Raw genomic sequence first — 17632 nt, forward strand, 5'->3', positions numbered from 1 at the left:
AATCATGGTCTGAAGACGACTCAAAGAGCATGCGAACAACCTGCTGAGCGGTCACTTTGCGGCTAGCCATGATCCTAACAACAAATGGATTGCCAACAACAACTAGCACTAAAATAAGTAATAAACAAAGTGTAGCTTTATCACAAAGAGTTATGTACTACAAAAAACAATACCACACAGTTGCCTGAAATAGCTACTCACCAAGCAACTACTCTGCAATCACCAATGATATCCCACTAAAAAGAAAAAAGAAAAAAGCAATTTAGACATATGACAACACAAACACCACTGTGCTCAAATCTAAGGACAATGTCAAACACACAATACTGCATTTAGTACACCACCTACAAACATGTCAACAATACTCCTTTGGAGTAAATTGCGTTCACTTACCTAAAACATGCAACTATGCAAACCGCAGGACAACTACTGCCAAAACCGCAAAGATCCACAGCAAAGGAAGCAAAAGCGTTGAACTAGAAGAAAAAGAAGAAATAAATTGTTATAATCACAAATACAAATATTTTGCCAGTTGACAAACACCCCACCACCAAGAACTTAGCAGTTGTCCCTGGTACCTAAGTGGATCCTGCCCCCCTCGGGGTAGATGGGCGTAAAAGATTTGGCCAATCTGACCCCAAGGGGGGCAGAAATGGGCAACACCTCTGTGCCCCCTTTCAGGTGGAACCCCCAGCACAACACAAAACAAAAAAAATCCCTGCCCTCCTTGGGGGCAGATGGCCCTACAAAATTACGGGCAGAGATGGGCAATACAAATTTTCCCCACCTTAGGGGGGCGACCGTTGCCCAAGGGGTGCCCCCAAACACACACCAAACACAATCCCTGGCACCTAGTGTGCTTCCACCCCCCCCCCCCGGGCCAGATCGTCCAAAAAATGGCTGGTCTGCCATCGGGGGGGCCGAAACAGAAAAAAAAAAGCTCCCCAGGGGAGCGACCCTTGCCACAGGAGTTGCCCCCAAAATAAACAATAAAAACAAAATCCCTGGTGTCTAGTGGTTTTCGCCCCCCCCACCCGGGGGCAGATCAGCCCAAAAATCGGCTGATCTGCCCCCGGGAGGGGCAAAATACAAATAGAAATTGCCCCCGGGGGGAGGGCGACCCTTGCCCAAGGGGTCGCCCCCAAAAACACACATAAACAAAGATATCCCTGGTGTCTAGTGGTTTTCGCCCCCCCCCGGGGGCAGATCCGCTGAAAAAACGGCGGATCTGCCCCCAGGGGGGGGCGAAATACAAATAAAACTTGCCCCCGGGGAGGGGCGACCCTTGCCCAAGGGGTCGCCCCCAAAAACAAACATAAAAAAAGATATCCCTGGTGTCTAGTGGTTTTCGCCCCCCCCCCTGGGAGCAGATCCGCTGAAAAATCGGCGGATCTGCCCCCAGGGGGGGCGAAATACAAATAAAAATTGCCCCCGGGGGGGGGGGGGACGACCCTTGCCCAAGGGGTCGCCCCCAAAAACACACATAAAAAAGGTTATCCCTGGTGTCTAGTGGTTTTCGCCCCCCCCTGGGGGCAGATCCGCCGAAAAAACGGCGGATCTGCCCCCAGGGGGGGCGAAATACAAATAAAAATTGCCCCCGGGGAGGGGCAACCCTTGCCCAAGGGGTCGCCCCCAAAAACAAACATAAAAAAAATATCCCTGGTGTCTAGTGGTTTTCGCCCCCCCCGGGGGCAGATCCGCCGAAAAATCGGCGGATCTGCCCCCAGGGGGGGGCAAAATACAAATAAAAATTGCCCCCGGGGGGGGGCGACCCTTGCCCAAGGGGTCGCCCCCAAAAACACACATAAAAAAGGTTATCCCTGGTGTCTAGTGGTTTTCGCCCCCCCCCTGGGGGCAGATCCGCCGAAAAAACGGCCGATCTGCCCCCAGGGGGGGGGGGCGAAATACAAATAAAAATTGCCCCCGGGGGGGCGACCCTTGCCCAAGGGGTCGCCCCCAAAAACAAACATGAAAAAATATATCCCTGGTGTCTAGTGGTTTTCGCCTTGCCCAAGGGGTCGCCCCCAAATTTAGCCACAAAGAAAATCCCTGGTGGCTAGTGGAGATTCCTGCTCCACGATCGCGGGCCCTACCAAGCAGGAATCTTGAGAAAACAGACACAGGGGGAAAGGAAAGACCCTTTCCTTTCCCACCGTGTCTGTTTTCTCAACCCCCCCGCCCCCCAAAAACGGAGAGGACTCACCTTTGAGCTCCTGCTCCGAAGACGCGCTGGAAGCAAATGGCTTCCATCGCGCCGGCAACACTAGATGACGTCAGCGCGCTGCGCGCGCGCTGACGTCATCGGATTGCCGTAGGGGGGGGGCGGGGGTGGAAGGGGAAGGTCTTCCCCTTCCATCCCCGCCTGGGGGGGGCAGGGGGGTGTACGGGGGGGCGCGCTAGCGCGCCCCCAAGTTCCCCTGTGCCTAGGACGAGATGATCTCGTCCAAGGCACAGGGGAACTGTAGCCTTGGACGAGATCATCTCGTCCAAGGCACAGAAGGAGTTAAGAGTGAGAGGAGGCAGCCAATGAATGCCTTTGTCAGGGGAGTGGTAATGTTCAAAATAATATAGCGGAACTTAGGCAAGACCACCATTTTTTGGCAATCACAATTTTCCAAAGACAGCGTGTAGGAGGCTGGCCTGGCTTGTAGTGGGTACCAAGGGGTATTTACACTGTGTACCAGGTCAGTTATCCCTTATTAGTGTAGAAGAGGTGTTTCTAGCAGCTTAGGCTGATAGAAGGTAGCTATAGCAGAGCAGCTTAGGCATGCAAAGCTCCTACTATACCACTGGTGTCATATGCAGAATATCATAAGAAAACACAATACACAGATATACTAAAAATAAAGGTACTTTATTTTTATGACAATATGCCAAAAGTATCTCAGTGAGTACCCTCAGTATGAGGATGCCAAATATACACAAGATATATGTACACAATACCAAAAATATGCAGTAATAGCAAAAGGAAGTAATGCAAGCACTGTAAAGTTACAGTAGATCGCAATAGGAGCACATAGGTATAGGGGCAACACAAACCATATACTCCAAAAGTGGAATGCGAACCACGAATGGACCCCAAACCTATGTGAGCTTGTAGAGGGTCGCTGGGGCTGTAAGAAAACAGTGAGGGTTAGAAAACTAGCCCACCCCAAGACCCTGAAAAGTAGGTGTAAAGTGCACCTATATTCCCCAGAGAGCACAGAGGTCATAATAGGGGAGTTCTGCAAGGAAGACCAACACCAGCAATGGAACCAAAGTGGATTTCCGGACGAGAGTACCTGTGGAACAAGGGGACCAAGTCCAAGAGTCGCGACAAAGTCGAGAGTGGGCAGATGCCCAGGAAATGCCAGCTGAGGGTGCAAAGAAGCTGCCACCGGATGGTAGAAGCTGTGGATTCTGCAAGAACGAAGAGGGCTAGAAACTTCCCCTTTGGAGGGTGGATGTCCCACGTCGTGAAGAAGCTTGCAGAGGTGTTCCCACGCAGAAAGACCGCAAACAAGCCTTGCCAGCTGCAAGGGTCGTGATTAGGGTTTTTGGATGCTGCTGTGGCCCAGGAGGGACCAGGACGTCACCACTTAGATGAGGAGACAGACGGGGCGCCCAGCAAGTCAGGGAGCCCTCACACAAGCAGGCAGCACCCGCAGAAGTACCGGAACAGGCACTTGGAAGAGTAGTGAAACGGAGCTCACCCGAAGACACAAAAGGGAGTCCCACGACGCCGGAGGACAACTCAGGAGGTTGTGCACTGCAGGTTAGAGTGTCGGGGACCCAGGCTTGGCTGTGCACAAAGGAAATCCTGGAAGAGTGCACAGGAGCCGGAGCAGCTGCAAATCACGCGGTAACCTGCAATGCAGTCTAGCGTTGGGAGGCAAGGACTTACCTCCATCAAACTTGGACTGAAGAGTCACTGGACTGTGGGAGTCACTTGGACAGAATTGCTGAGTTCCAGGGACCACGCTCGTCATGCTGAGAGGGAACCCAGAGGACCGGTGAAGCAGTCTTTTGTTGCCTGCGGTTGCAGGGGGAAGATTCCGTGGTCCCACTGGAGATTTCTTCAGAGCTCCTGGTGCAAGAAGGAGGCAGGCTACCCCCAGAGCATGCACCACCAGGAAACAGGGGAGAAAACAGCAGGATCAGTGATATAAGGTTGCAGTAGTTGTCTTTGCTACTTTGTTGCGGTTTTGCAGGCATCCTGAGCAGTCAGCGGTCGATCCTTTGGCAGAAGGTGAAGAGAGAGATGCAGAGGAACTCTGATGAGCACTTGCATTCGTTATCTAAAGAATTCCCCAAAGCAGAGACCCTAAATAGCCAGAAAAGGAGGTTTGGCTACCTAGGAAGGACGATAGGCTAGCAACACAGGTAAGAGCCTATCAGAAGGAGTCTCTGACCTCACCTGCTGGCACTGGCCCCTCAGAGCAGTCCAGTGTGCCAGCAGCACCTCTGTTTCCAAGATGGCAGAGGTCTGGAGCACACTGGAGGAGCTCTGGGCACCTCCCCTGGGAGGTGTAGGTCAGGGGAGTGGTCACTCCCCTTTCCTTTGTCCAGTTTCACGCCAGAGCAGGGCTGGGGGATCCCTGAACCGGAGTAGACTGGCTTATGCAGAGATGGGCACCATCTGTGCCCATCAAAGCATTTCCAGAGGCTGGGGGAGGCTACTCCTCCCCAGCCCTGACACCTTTTTCCAAAGAGAGAGGGTGTAACACCCTCTCTCTGAGGAAGTCCTTTGTTCTGCCTTCCTGGGCCAAGCCTGGCTGGACCCCAGGAGGGTAGAAACCTGTCTGAGGGGTTGGCAGCAGCAGCAGCTGCAGTGAAACCCCGGGAAAGGTAGTTTGGCAGTACCGGGATCATGGAATTGTCTCCCCAATGCCAGAATGGCATTGGGGTGACAATTCCATGATCTTAGACATGTTACATGGCCATGTTCGGAGTTACCATTGTGACGCTATACCTAGATAGTGACCTATGTATAGTGAACGTGTGTAATGGTGTCCCTGCACTCACAAAGTCCGGGGAATTTGCCCTGAACGATGTGGGGGCACCTTGGCTAGTGCCAGGGTGCCCACACACTAAGTAACTTAGCACCCAACCTTCACCAGGTGAAAGTTAGACATATAGGTGACTTATAAGTTACCTAAGTGCAGTGGTAAATGGCTGTGAAATAACGTGGACGTTATTTCACTCAGGCTGCAGTGGCAGGCGTGTGTAAGAATTGTCAGAGCTCCCTATGGGTGGCAAAAGAAATGCTGCAGCCCATAGGGATCTCCTGGAACCCCAATACCCTGGGTACCTCAGTACCATGTACTAGGGAATTATAAGGGTGTTCCAGTATGCCAATGTAAATTGGTGAAATTGGTCACTAGCATGTTAGTGACAATTTGTAAAGAGAGAGCATAACCACTGAGGTTCTGGTTAGCAGAGCCTCAGTGAGACAGTTAGGCATCACACAGGGAACACATACATATAGGCCACAAACTTATGAGCACTGGGGTCCTGGCTAGCAGGGTCCCAGTGACACATAACAAACATACTGAAAACATAGGGTTTTCACTATGAGCACTGGGCCCTGGCTAGCAGGATCCCAGTGAGACAGTGAAAACACCCAGACATATACTCACAAACAGCCCAAAAGTGGGGGTAACAAGGCTAGAAAGAGGCTACTTTCTCACACAGTGGCAAGTCGATCCATATCTGGACTCTCTCCTCCGCCATATAAACAGCCCTGCCTTAGTTCTCCATCCAAAGCCCCTTCATGCCTCAGCTGACCTTCATGCCACTGCTGACCCAAATCTCCAAATATTTAATTGCATCTCCCGCTCATTTCAAGGGAAGCACTGTATTAAAACTTGACATAGCGGTAGTAGGGCGAAAAATCACAGATTTGGGGCATTTTACAGTAATACCAGTGAAGCCACCAAACATCATCTGTATGCATCGATACCACAGTTCGCCGTGCCATGTAACTGAGGTCACGCTCAGCATGGTGTCAGTGTAACTGGGCTGCTAGTGCTTCTATAACTATAGCGAACAGGATCGGGGACAGCTAGGCAATCCTACCTGCTGCCTCTGCTAATGAGAAATGAGGATGAGACCGAGACGTTTACCAATATTTGCACTGTGCATAAGGCAGACTGATCCACCACCAATTTAGCTCATATTTTATGATGCTAATTAAATAAAGAGATTGACCTGTACGACACAGGTTGGCTGGTTTGTTAGGTTTTTGTATTGTCATAATCAGCGCCTCCTTAACAGACAGACTGGTTAGCAGAGCCTCAGTGAGACAGTTAGTAATCACACGGGGAACACATACAGGGCACACCTATGAGCACTGGGGCCCTGGCTGGCACTGTCCCAGTGTCACTAACACTAAAACAACATATATACAGTGAAATATGGGGGTAACATGCTAGACAAGATGGTACTTTCCTACACTCAGGCCCTAGACGGATAAGGTCAGGTGACAAAGGTGTTGAAATATAAACATGACAATGATTCTGCAAAAACTCTGAACATGGCCATGTCCTGTGTTTGAGATGGAGAACATGGCAGGATCCATGAGCTAAAATGAAGTCAGGCTTAGCTAAGCTGGAGACAAACTATTGGGCTTGTACGTCTGAATGTGACATCATAGGGGCGTGTCTAGCCAAAAGGCCTATGACCAAGAAGTAAAGCATTTCATGCTTTCCTGCAACCATCAACATTTTTATAAAATAAGATATACATCGAAAACCTTTATCTGCAATATACTTGCAAAGTAATATAACTGGATGTGAAATAGATGAATGAATTATAGATATAAAAGATAGGCAGGTGTAACAATATACAGTTAACTTAGCGTAGCATATGTATTTATGCATTATATATATTTATCATTCTTGCGTTACATCGCCTAACAGTCATGTTTCATAATTTATATGGCTTATGTTATACATGGTGGAGAAAAGACATACCAGTGGTAAAATGTATAAACCAGATTAAAAATAAGCGGTCTAAAAGCAAAACATAAAAAAAGGTTCTTTAAAAAGAAAAAATAACTTTCTTTTCAGTTCAGTTCATATGGGTTTTGTGCCACAACTTGCAGGTTACATTTTGTTGGTCAACTTACTTATTGAGTCGACTCCTCGTCAGAGGACATGTCAACTTCATCAGGTACACACGTAGTAGCGCATGTGTGATCTTTGTTGTATCCATATAGCGCATTTTAGTAGGGAGCAGCTGAGGTGCTGCATGGGCCAGCAACCAGTTGCTTCCTCAGGAGGCCCGAGGAACAACAAAGGTTCAAGCAATTCGTCAACAGCTGAGTCAAAAAGTGCCACTGGTGATGTTGCTCTTTCAAAGGGACAGGCACATTGCCTAGCATTGTTTCTGGTTTTCGTTTAAAGGTTGTAGAAACAGTTCCATGTTGAGATAAGCCATTGGGGCTGTTCCCAATGCAAATCCAATAGAATATCCATCTGACAATTAATGCACCATGCAAGATTTATTTGTGTTTCACTGACTTTGAGAAATTTCAGTGTCCAATGCTTACTGAGCTCAGATAGTCAAGCATTTTCCATGTAGACTGTTGGATTCTCTCTACAGCTTTGTTCAGTTGGGTATAGCTGTTCAATGTTGCTCATTTCTACGGTGAAACAGGAAAAAGATAATGATACTACAGCCAATTATCAGCATTATTATGGGAATCCTTTAAAAAGGCAGGAGAACAAAGAATGGAAAAATTATGTAATCAGTGCAAATACTTCTTTAAACCCTATCACTACACCTGATCCAATGTTCTTAAAAAGATGCACAAAACCAGTTGTTACTGTTGGATTAAATATCGTGTGCACGATATCTGCGAAATGGGTAGGGTATTCTGTATGCAAAAGCCGCTGAATTTCTGAAGCAGTCCAAGCTGTCTGCTAGTTATAAACTTCAACTGATAAAGCTAAAGGGGCTTCTTTTTGTAAAACAACAGACAATAGTTTGTTCAGATGCTATTCAGTGCAGGACTATTCAGTGCTTATGAATTACCATGGAAATTCCTCTACGAGAGAACTGGGATTACAGAGAAGAAACCGTTCCTTCTCTTGTATGGGATTTCCATGTATAGTCATAAGCACTGAATAGAATAGCAAGCCCATGCCTATGGAGAGCGGGGAAAGAGACAGAGGATGAACTGGACAATTTTAAGCACATACATTTATAAGGGAAGCCTGCCCCACTTGAGCGTCTGCTCTAGCGTCTGAATCTAGCCATTAGTGTTTAGTGAAAGTGTGAACTGACTTCCAGGTTGCCGCTTTGCCAATCTCTGGGATAGGAATAGTGTGCAGTAAAGCAGTGGTAGCTGCTTTCCCTCTAGTAGAGTGTGCTTTTGGTCTAGAAAGGAGTGTTTTATTAGCTTTTTGATAGCATAAAATCTCTATCCATCGCAAAATGGGTGCTTAGAGGTGGCTAAGCTTGTGCGAATAGGACCGTAGTTGATGAACAATTGGTCCGATTTGCGAATGCTTCGTGTTTAATCAAAGTAGATTTTGAGAACTCGTTTTACATTCAGGTAATGGAGAGATCTTTCCGCTGGAGTGGAAGGATTCTGAAAAAAATGTAGGCAAGGATATGGTTTGGTTGCCAAGGAAATCCAAAATTACCTTTGGGAGGAATTTTGGATGAGATTTCATGCCTACTATGAAATACGGTGTATGGTTTGTGTGAGGAGAGTGTCTGGATTTCACTAAATCTGCAGGCAGATGTCATGGCCAACAGGAAACCGGTTTTCCAAGATAAGTGTTGGAGAGAGGCCTTAGGTATGGGTTCGAGGGGATCTTGCATAAGGAGTGAGAGGACTACATTTAGCTCCCATGAAGGAGAAGGATGCTTAATGAGAGGAAAGACCTTTTTCCAACCCTCAAGAAATCCTTGATGTCCGGATTTTGAAAAAAAAAGATTTGTGAAGGACATTTTCTGTATGCAGTAAGAGCTGCCAGGTGGACCTTTATAGAAGAGAACTGCAAGCCAGATTGTTCCAAATGGAGTAGATATGGAAGAATGATATATTCATGGCAAGTGGTAGGGACTATGGCCCATATTTATACTTTTTTAGCGCCGCATTTGTGCCGCTTTTTATCGCAAAGGCGGCGCAAACTTTCAAAATCCAATTGTATTTTGTAAGTTTGCGCCGCTTTTGTGTTAAAAAGCGGCGCAAATGAGGCCCTAAAAATTTATAAATAAGGGCCCATGTTTTTAGGTGAACACCTACCATATGCAGAATCTCTTCCATTTGAAGGCATATGCAGCTTGTGTGGAAGGTCACTTTGCTTCTTTAAGAATGTCCGTGCAGTCTTGAGGAAGATTCAGGTGTCCATACTGCATAAGCTCGGGCCATGCTGCAAACTTAAAGAGGAGAGTTGAGATGCACCATCTGACCTCCGAATTTCATCAATAGATCCAGTCTGCCTGGAGATGTGAATGGATGGACCGTGAACCACCACTGAGGTGGCCACTCCGAAGCTATGGGTATCATCTTGACTTTCAACTGGGATAGCTTGATGAGGACTGCTGGAATTAGGGGAATTGGTGGAAAAGCGTAGAGAAATCTGTCAGGCCAATTGATCCATAGGGCATTGCCCAGGGTCCCTGGCTGGAAGTACCTTGATGCGAAGTTTTGGCATTTGGTGTTTTCTGCGGTGGCGGACAAATTAATGGTCGGATTTCCCCACCGCTGACAGATGTCTTGAATGACTTTGTCATTTAAGACCCACTTGTAGTTTTTGTGGATGAGTCTGCTATGGTTTTTAAATGTCTGTCTGAACTTGCAGGGAGTTGGAGGTGAACGATGGAAGGAACGCTTTCAGTGCTAGATGAACTGAGCGTATCTCTAAGAGATTGATGTGATATGTTGACTCTCTCTGTGACCACTTCCCCTGAATTTGTATGTAGTCTATGTGGGCTCCCCATACTAGGAGGGAGGCATCCATGACTGTTTGAAGAGCGCCACCATTTCAATGACAATTTTGTGTGATGAGAAAGCTGAATCCTGTCATCCCAATTGCCTGTCTGCTGGTCCCACTGGTCCTTGAGGCATACCTGTAATAGTCTCATGTGAAGACGGGCATTCGGTGTGAGAAATATGCATGAGGCCATTGAGCCGATGAGAAAGGATACTGCTCTCACAGCTGGATGTGAAGTTTTCATGCAAGCTTGAGATTTCTGAAGGATTGATAAGCGTCTGTCCGCCGAAGGACACACACACTTGCTGTGAGAATATTGATGGAAGCCCCAAAGTATTGTATCATTTGCACTAGGATGGAGGTTGATTTCACATGGTTGATCTTATTTGGTGTAATGACAGCATTCAGAACTTTTTTTGCCAAATCCATTTGTTGGCCAGTTTTAGGGTGAGAATGGGTCTGAATTCATTCCCACCTTTCTTCTTCACGAGAAAGTACCTGGAATAAATTCCACTTCCTCGATGATGAGGAGAAACATGCTCCACCAACTGTTTCTGTAAAAGGATGTCTACCTCTGCTTGTAATTGTGGGATGATGAATCTGGGAGGCTTCGAAGGAATGGACAGTAGCAGACTGGTGAATCTGAGACAATATCCATTATGAAAAATATTCAGAATCCAGGCGTCTTACGTGATGTTTTGCCACTCTTTAAGGTAATGTCGGATGCTTCCCCCTACCGGAGTGGGTAAAGGAAGAGGGGGAAGAGATGATTCAGAGTTTTGATGCTGTAGGTTGCTTGCTTTCCTGAATAGGTTGTTGGTTTGACCATCCTTTAGCTTGTCTCCTCTCGTAGGGTTGGTAGGATTGTTGGTACTGCTGGGATTGTGTACCCGACTTGGTGACCCCGATACTAACGAGGGGCTTGAACCCTCTGTGAAGAGAAATGGTGCTGGAAAGGCCTAAAAGTGTTTCTCAATTATTTTGGTTTCTCTAAGCCAACTGCTTTTAATGTCTCTAGCTCTTCTTTCATCTTCACCATTTCATCATCCGTGTGAGACCCAAAGAGAATAGTACCTGAAAATGGTAAACTGAGTATCCGTTGAGATTCTGGTTTCAGAGAAGTGACTCTAAGCAAGGAATGTCTTCGGAGGGAGACACCATGTCAGTATTCGTGTGTGGATAGGAGTCTCCAGCTGCACTAATGATTTGGTTGGATACTATAAGGCCTTCACCGAGAATCTCATTAAAGTCCTCTCTTTTATTTCTGGGGAGGAAGTCAGCAAGCTGTTGTAGTGATTCCCAGAGAGCTATGTCATATCTACCTAGTAAGGTATTGGTGCTTACCACCTTCATTTGTGCTTGCTGCAGTATTGCATACTTTTCAGCTCTCTTTGTCCAGTGGAACTGTGGATGTTGGGGATGTGGCATTGTAGTAAAGTACCCTCTTTTTTGCATGGTTACCTCCACTGTTTGCCTGCTGTCAGTATACTTAGACTGTTTTCACAGGGATCTATCTAATCAGGACCCCAGTGATTGTGCTCTCTCCCTCTAAATTTGGTTGCTTAGGACTTTGCACACCCCACAATTGGCATACTGGTGCCCCTTTATAAGTCCCTAGTATATGGTACTTAGGTGCCTAGGGCATTGGGGCATCAGGGGTTCTCCATTGGCTGCAGCATGTATTGTTACACCCATGAGAACCCATGCAAAATGTGTCTGCAGGCCTGTCATTGCAGCCTGTGTGAAAAAGTGCATGCACCCTTTCACCACAGGTCACTGCACCAGGTCACTGTAAATCACCCCTATGGTAGGCCCTCCTAGCCCAGAGGGCGGGTTGCAGGTCCCTTTGTGTGAGGGCACCCCTGCATGAGCACAGGTGCCCCTGAGAACTCCAGTTCCATTACACTGGACTTCGTAAGTGAGGGGAAGCCATTTTACCAGTGTACTGGACACAGGTCGCGACCTGTGTCCAGCTACATAATAGTAACTTCGACCCTGTGCATGCTTGGTATCAAACTTGTCGGAATCATACTCCAATAATGTTGCCATTTTTGGTTGTATGATTCCGTGCTCTCTGGGGTCTCCTTAGAGGTAAGAGTATTGCTCTTACCAGTCTTCTGTGGTTTTCCGGGCACCCTACGCTGCTGCCACCTCTCAGACAGGTTTCCACCTCCTGCTGCTTGACCAGCTCAGCTATGGGTAGGCAGAACAAAGGATTTCCTGTGGGAGAGGGTGGTAACCCCATCTCCCTTGGAAATAGGTGTTACAAGGCTTCGGAGGGGTAGCCTCCCAAAGCCACCGGTTTGCTTTGAAGGGCACATCTGTTGCCTTCCTTGCATAAACTGGTCTGCACCATTCCAAGGACCTCTAGTCCCTGCTCTGCCACGAAATTGCACAAAGGAAAGATGAGTTACCATTCCCCTGTCTATCACCACCCCAGGGGTGATGCCCAGAGGTCCACCAGGTGGCCACTTGATTCTGCCATCTTGAAACCAAGATGTGCAGAGGCCCCTGGGAGCATCTGAGTGGCCAGGTCAAGCAGGTGATGTCACAGCCCCCTCCTGATAGGCGGTCACCTTACTAGGTGACCAAACCCCCTTTTATAGTTATTTAGGGACTCCCTTGAGGGTGGGTCCCAAGATTAGATGTTCAAGGGTCCACCAGGACTCCTCTGCATTGTTTACTTCATCTACTGGCCACTAGAACCACAACTGGACTGTTCAGGCACCAACAATCTGCAACTCCAGCAACGACTCTGCTTTGCAACATTGTTTCTTTGGCTCCTTCCAGCAACTGCAACCTTTCCCTGGCTGTGCATCCTCTGACGTTGGTGAGAATTACGCCTGCACCAATAAGCAAGGAGGAATCTCCCTTGGAGTGAAGGAGTCACTATCCTGCATCTGCAGGAACCAACTGCAACGACGACCGGCTGCGTGGATCTGCTCTCCTCCGGAACTGCGTGGATCCTGCATCACAGGTGGTGGTCTGGAGAGGTCCACTTGGTCCTCTCTGCCAGCTGTCTCATTTTGGAGATGGAAAGCTCTTGCCTCTCCTTGTAGGACAGTACCTCTGTGCACTGCGACTTTTGCAGCTACTAAGGCTTGATTGCTTCATTGCTCCTGCTCCAAGGGATCTTCAGGCTCTGTGTAGCCCTGGTCCAAGCACAGGCTCTTCTCTGCTGCTCCAGCGACGTGGGACTCCTCTTCAGGTGTGCTGATTGGGCCTCACTTCGACTTACAGAGCCTGGGGCCAGGGGGTTGCCTGTGGGGGCTGCGACTGCTTCTGTTGGCTCTCCTGACTGCTGAGATTCACCTCGGACTCCCCCTCCTGGGCCTTGCTGGTCCTCTTCAGCCTTGCAACTCTTCTTTTTGCTTCTCTTGCATTTGACAAGGCTTGCTGGTGGTTCTTCTGCACCACTGACCATGTGCGACCCAACAACCGACGTGGGACACCACCTGCACCACTCCAAGGACTCCTCTTCAGCTCCTGGGCTCCACAGCTGGTCTTCTTCTCCCCTCATCGACCTGGTTCTGCATCCACAGAAGGGTAGGTGGTGGCTCCTGCCCCCACTGGACACTCCATTGTGGACTGGACTGTGTCCCTGTCTTTTGCAGGTCCTCTTCTACCGGAATCGGCCTTTTGGATCTTCTTCTCTGGTCCTGTTCTCGTACAATCTTTTTCCTAAGTCCTCCTGTTAGTCCTTAGAAAGACCAGTTACTATCCTCCGCTCTCCTGGTCACTGGGGGTCACTCTGGTACTCACCTCTTGGGGTTCCTTGTTTCTCCAGTCCCCTCTAACAACTCCACATCCTTGGGAGGGGGACTGTATCTGGCGTTCCACCTTCTTAGTATATGGTTTGGCCCTCCCCCAGGGCCCTTTCTATTTTTACTAAGTATTGTCAATGCTTGTTGCTTTTTATGCTATTTGCTGATTGCTATTGTGGATATAATTAGTATGCACTTACCTCCAGTTATGGAAACTGCCTACAAGTATTCTAGTGTTGTGTTAATCTAATAAAGTACCTTTATTTTTGTAACACTTTGTGGTTCTCACATGTGTGATACGTTGCTGTGTGACTATAATGGTATTGCATAAGCTTTGCATATCTCCTAAATAAGTCTTGGCTGCTCATCCACAGCTACCTCTAGAGAGCCCTGGCTTCCTAGACACTGCTTACACTTCACTAATAGGGGATATCAGACCTGGTATAGGGTGACAACACCATAGGTGTTCACAACACACCAGGCCAGCTTCCTTTAGGCATGTTGCTTTGTCGTGCGTGGAACAAGGAACTCCAAGAGGTGAGTACCAGAGTGACCCACTCAGCTGGATCCTGATCTGGAGAACAATATTTTTTCTGGAGCCTTGATGGTGCAAGCTTGACTGATGATGGGGTTCGGAAGAGGTCCACTGCTGGCTCTAACAGTCCTGGAACCAAGGGTAGCAAAGGACGTGAAGCTGACCTCTGTTGCAATTTTTCGAAAATGACCGATGATGTCGGAGTAGGCATAGACATTGGAATGTTCAATTTATTTGTATCTCACACTAATACATCCTGGAAAGTTGAAACAGTGAGATGCGTTGAGGTGGAGAATCTGTGAGAGTTGGTGAATACTTCCTCATACTAGAGGAGTAAGTATCAGTGGAGTGCCTGGATTGGGAACTTCTGTGACAATCCGATGTCTTGATGTTGAAGGGGTACATCTTGAACTCCGGCGACGGTGTCTGGAATGGCGCCTTGAATGATATCTAGAGGGAGACCACGATTGGGGACTCGCTCGGGCTGTTGGTGGTGGAGGTGGTAAAGGAGAAGGCGTCCTAGGTGCTGTCGGCGGAAGAATCAGTTGAGGAGGAGGAAGCGTGGATGGCACTGGATGAACATCAGCTGGTGCCTCCCTTGATGAAGAATAGGTGCACTAATAGTCAGAGTCTGGTAAACTATAGATTCTTCTATGCTTTTGGTACGCTTCTTCTATTCGTGAAGAGTCAGAAATGGTGATAAACGTTGACCTTCTTTGTTCCTTCGACGCTGACCTGCTTCCTGAGGGTGATCAACGTTTCGATGTCGAAGCCTGTATTGATTGTGATCGGGCGCCTCTCAATGTCAATCTGTATCTTGTTGGCTAATGGGCATGATGTGTCGAGGTCAACAAGGATCTCGACGGCGAAGATGAGGAAGTGTCACCATTAATAAGCTCCTCAACGTTGATGCTCTTCGGTGCAACAATGGTTTCACTGTTGCCGTCAATCTTATTGGCTCCGACTTTGATGTGCATTGTCACTTCGATGTTGACCCATGGAGAAATGGTGGACAGGTTGGCGCTGCACCTCTTCTTGCCGTCGACGCTCTTGACATCGACCGAGACCGATGATGTTTTTCAGGCCTTTTATGACTGGTGAGCCCTCCAGAGGCCGATGATAGGATCCTGTTAGAGGACTGAGCCTCTCCTCATTTTGAGGTCCCACCTGTAGACCTGGACTTCTGCTTCCACCGCTCCTCCATACCTTGAAGGCTAATCTTCTCCCTAACCTGTGGGGTGCGCCTGGAAAAGGTTTTATGAATTTTGCATGAATCAGGTATGTGGGTATCTTGAAGACAGAAAATACACACTCTATGAAGAACAGTGTTGGCCTTTTTTCTCCCACAGTCTGGGCACTTATTGAAAAGGGATTGCATTATTCTATATTAAAAAAACTCAGAAAATGATGGGAAAAGACCAGAAACATTGAGTGAAAGAGTTGTCACTGAAAATCAGAAGTGACTTTTTCTGAATAAACAAACAAAAATTGGTTGAGCTCAATACTCCAGGGTCCTATCAGCAGGAGCCAGAAAAAAAACGGAAGCAATTGCCACAAGCTGTGCATGATGGGATACTGGTGGTCTCTGAGTTCCTAAAGGCACAATCTCTCTTTTGGCCATATAATAGCAGCCTTTGAGGTTACTCTGTCTGCCTCTCCTTCATCTCTATCATGCAAAAATGGGTTTGTGAGGGAAATCCATTCAATTGACAAATGTTTCTCAAATTATAATGTGCTGGCGTTTTGCTTTGATTTAAGATGGAGAGTTCACCCAGCGTAGCATAAGTACATACGCTGCATTATCTGTCCACTTCTTACATGACTTTGCAGGCCTTCCTGAAGAAAGGCGAAAACTTCCATTTAAAAAGATATTTTGAAGAAGTGCTCAGGGGTTCCTGCACGTGGGCAGGACTATTCAGTGCTTAATCTTTTATTTCTTTGTGGTTTGGGCCCCAGGAGAAAGTAAGAAATATCCATATTTTCATTAATGGAGGAGAAATGGTCCTTCACGGCTGAGAGGCTATTGAGTTCTAGATATCATTGGCATAACTTACCTACACTGTGTGTGGTAATCACTACAGGTTTTGTGTATTGTATCATGGATCAAGACGATTAAGTCTTGGTCTACGGGTGTTGGAAAGGAAACACTGCATACATGTTTAGAACTATGGGCCATAAGGCTAAACCCTCAACTGGAATTTTTGTGGAGATATATGTTCCATTTTATATTGTATCATTTATGTCAGTTTCAGACATATTCGGATGAAACTGCCAGTTGCTGAACATAGTCAGATTGACTTTTGGAATGGAAGGTTTCTTTAACCCTTCATTGTTCCGAATTCCAGAGATGTAGTCTGTTGGATAGTTTTGTTTAGATAAACCAAACAGAAGCCCAACCATTACCTAAAAAGTTAACCCTCCAATCAGCCTTGGAAACCTCTGGCTTCTTATAGAAAATCCTCACCCAGCAAGGTTACTCCTTGGTGGCATGCTTCATCACTAGGTCCAACCCATTCCCCTTTGGAACAGCGTGCTGCGACCTACGATTTACGCAGGAGCACTTCTCAAATTTTCCACTATGCTGGCAAAGGATATTCTTTGTTCTTTAGTTTTTCTATATCGCTTCTAGGAGGAGAAGGCCCTGACTCTGTCTTCCTTCGACTTCCTCTTTTGTTCGCTAGTTTTCTTTAGAAACATCATTTCTTTTGGCGTTATAGAGGCTTGAAATAATATTTTTTAACCTTGAATTTGTCAAAATTTGGTTCCCCAAATGCTTCTCTCATCAACATTTGCTTTCCAGGGCTCATATCATAGAACAGTCAAGTTTTTACTAAACTCAGTAGAGTAAATCAGCTTGTTGGTAGTGATTAGAGTTTTCGGAAGCTGCTGTGACCTCTGAGTAAAATAAAAAATTGAAGGGTGCGACCTATCAGCATTCTGAACGTAAGGGAATTTATTGAAAAAATTAGAGTGGCTTCAGGACGAGGAGCCTCACAATGTTCCCATTGTATGTAATTGTGAACTTCCCAAGGATAACTGTTTCTGTGTATGAAGTAATGTGCATAGTGATTATAGCAATACAGTTGTTTGTAATTTTCTGAATTTAAATAAGGATCTTCATTATTCAAAGAAGCATATGCCTGCAAGTCACACATCATTCTTTTAACACTCAATGTCCCAATCATCTGAAAGAGAATCAGCTATTATCATCATTCATTGAAACCGTTATCACATATGGCAATTGTAATGTCTCAGTAGGGCCATATTCTGATATGAAATCTTTTCCCAGGCTACGCCCTTGGGCACAGGATACGTTGTAATATTTGTGAATTAAAAATACTCTTTGGGTTCTGTGGGACACACAGTGAGGCAGTAGTTCACAAACCTTCGCTGACACAATTGTC

The sequence above is a fragment of the Pleurodeles waltl genome, chromosome 7 (assembly GCF_031143425.1).
Source record: "Pleurodeles waltl isolate 20211129_DDA chromosome 7, aPleWal1.hap1.20221129, whole genome shotgun sequence".
Classification (NCBI taxonomy): domain Eukaryota; kingdom Metazoa; phylum Chordata; class Amphibia; order Caudata; family Salamandridae; genus Pleurodeles; species Pleurodeles waltl.